This window comes from Urocampus carinirostris, chromosome 3 (assembly GCF_059441175.1).
Source record: "Urocampus carinirostris isolate Australia breed hairy pipefish chromosome 3, RoL_Ucar_1.0, whole genome shotgun sequence".
Classification (NCBI taxonomy): Eukaryota; Metazoa; Chordata; class Actinopteri; order Syngnathiformes; family Syngnathidae; genus Urocampus; species Urocampus carinirostris.
The window spans coordinates 22,650,637-22,653,889 of NC_142351.1; positions in this window are offsets into that span (position 1 = coordinate 22,650,637).

The following is a 3,253-nucleotide window of genomic DNA, read 5'->3' on the forward strand; positions in this document are numbered from 1 at the left end:
TTTTGCACGATTAGCTTTTTTGTCATGAAAAATTGAAAGAATATTCTTGTATTTTATTGTTTCTTTGTTGTTGCATTGTGATTGACATTGTGTTGTGTGTTCTTCAGATATTGCGAATTGCTTAAGTCCTTGTATATGTGTCACCAACCTTTTTAAAGCTGAAAGATACGTTTTGTTACTGATTGGCATGAAGGGTTACCAGTTTGATATGCATTTATACAATAAAAATTTGTTATTACTATGTTGTTATATGTTATTACCAGGATGTGATCATTAGAAGTTGAGTTAAAATAGGCTTAGTCACCCACTTAAACATCATGCAAGTTAGAAATCACTGTTGACTGGTAAGCAATTTTCTGGACCTGTCCTTCTCAGTGGTTCTTAGGGGCTACCGAGTACCCCCAGACACCTTGTTGGAGAACCCTGATTTAAATATTTAGCAAAAAATATATATGAACTATCATACAAACATGCATTTTTTTAAATTCTCGTAGGTTGAGAAAAAGGCATTTAATTTCGATAACAAGAGCCACCTGAAGTGAGTTAAAATGATTGCTCGCCACCTGGATGCCACTTGATCTGGTTGGTATTTATTGGGGCCTTGACACAAAACCTAGCCAAAGACACTCACAGAGGCCTACAGAACAATTCTGTAGTTTTTCCACAAAAATCGATATAGCTGTTTCGGAGCCTATAAGTCTCTTACAAATAAACAAACACACACACATACACACACACATATAAATCGGGATTTATAAATAACTGTAGATTAGATTTGATTTGGATTTATATTGATATTTGGATTAGATTAGAATAGATAACATTAAATTAGTCCCTTCTCATGGTTTCTTCATTTTCCTCATGTTGAGGTTTTTGAGATTTTCCTTGCCCTCATGACGGTTTTAGATCAGGGGATAGAACCATAATAGTCTGTAGTTTGCAATAGTCTGTGGTCTGTGCAGCCCTTTAAGACTCCTTGTGATAAAGTGCTATACAAGTAAACATGAATTTACAGTTACATTAGATTGGATTAGATTAGATTTCATTGGATTACATTAGGTTGGATTACACATGTTAGACTTAATCGTCACTGGATTTAAATGGCGCGTGTGAAATAAACAAAAGAAATCAAAACAAGTGTTTTTTGAATAGGTTAAGTACAATAGAGTAAAAATACAACCAACATGATTAGTCCGACACTTTCATTTATTATTGGAAATATTTTATTAAAAAGGATATACCAAAGTAATGCACAGTTTTTCTTTTCAGTCTTACAAAAACTGCACTGCAAATGCGATGAAATGTGAGTGATAACGGATACTGTACTCAGTAGATCGTAAGATATGCGGGCTTGAAGGCTGTTATCATGCAAGCGTAGGGTTTTTCCCTCCTCCAATAAACCTGATCCATATCAACAGATCGTCGGTGACCGAAACAAGGCGTGTTTAAGATGGGAAACCTCCTCAGAATGTTGAATAAAGAAAAATTCAACAAATATTTGGGTCTTGTTTTCCAGTGCATTTATTTGTGTTTTGGACAGTAACGAGTCCTCATGGGCTGATTGGCGTCTAAGGTTTTTTCCTGCACGTGTTATGGCACACTGCCCCCTGTTGGACAAGCACTACATAGAGGGAGAAAAAAACAACGACTGGGAAACAATCTTATAAATGCGATTCAAGGAGATGGTAAGCACCGTTTTGAATTAGCGGGGAGAGCAGTACTTTAGCCTCTGAGATTCGATCTGCAACCTCAGTGGAAGTGTTTCAATATAGGCTTAAAACACACTTCTATTATATAGAGTATGACCTGTAGTTATTGTTGATGATGTATGTGTATTGTTTGTTAATGCTTCATCCATTGCAACCTGGTCATCCTTTCTATTTCATTTTAATGGTATATTATTTTTTCATTATTCTATATTTAATTTTTAATTGTATTGTTTGTTAATGCAAAGCCTGGTCATCCTGGAAGGGCGATTACCTCATGTACGGTTCCCTTCTGAAGATTTCTTCATTTTCCTCATGTTGAGGTTATTGAGGTTTTCCTTGCCCTCATGTAAGTTTTAGATCAGGGGATGGTGTCATAATAGTCTGTAGTTTGCAACAGTCTGTGGTCTGTGCAGCCCTTTGAGACTCTTTCAGATTAAGGGCGTCACAAATAAACTCTGAGGCATATGTGCTAACCAATCACCACTCTGACCCCAATTTTATTCATTAGCATATTTTAACTTTATTTTTTTATTGTGATTTACCGGTAGTAAGAAAAACAAGTCCACCTAGTGAGGAGAAAGGTCTAATGGGCAGCTCATTTTGCTAATTTTTAAATTACATCATTATAAAATAAAATACAAGCAACAATATTTGCCATTGGTAATATCAGGAAAAGTTGCTTACTTTGTGTCTAATTGTATTCTACGAGAAAACAATGTCTACATTTGCTCAGCATAAGATGGAAAAGAAATCAAACTCTGAGTGTGTTGTTGAGAGTGCTGTTCCTAATTTCTAAGCCCTCAGAACTGTAAGTGACGTGGGAAAAGGCATAGGAACGTATCTAATAATCACACTAGTTTTACTTAGGGTGCCACATAATGGAGCATTATAGGAAACAGTTCAGCCAAAACAATGTTGTATCATGTGGTACCATGAGAATAAATAGTGTTATGATGAGATCCAATCGAATGCCTTCCCTTATCTCAGCTAGATCATTGATTCTCCACTGGGCCGAGTTAAGTTTTTCTGTGGCGTCAACGGGTGTCAACTATGTTAAGGAGTTTAAATTACTCTGTTTTTTTTTTCTTTGCATAGGATTATTTTGTCAAGGCAAAGGCCCGTGACCCATTGAAAAAAGGGTGTGTGAGCCATTTTTGGGTCCTGACCCACCAGTTAAGAAACAGTGATCTAGATCCCTAGTGGTCTAGTAATTACACAGTGGATTTAAGATAACTATTATCATTATCTTTATCATTATCATTTTTATTGTTAATAATACTAATGTTGTGATTGAATATTGTCAAACATTTAACCGGTCTATGGTACAGAAAAGGTAACGGACCACTGGTCGAGATTACACAGCAGCTAATTAGTGACACACGATACCTGTACACCAGCTCAACGTCACACTCTGACCATGGTCCTGAAAGCGGACTCCAACCGTGCTTAGTTCACGCCTGGCGGTAGGAGCAAGTGCGCCTTTGATTGTTGGGCATTGGGGTCTCTCAACAGAACTCCGCCCAAAGGCTGTCCCGCTAGTGACC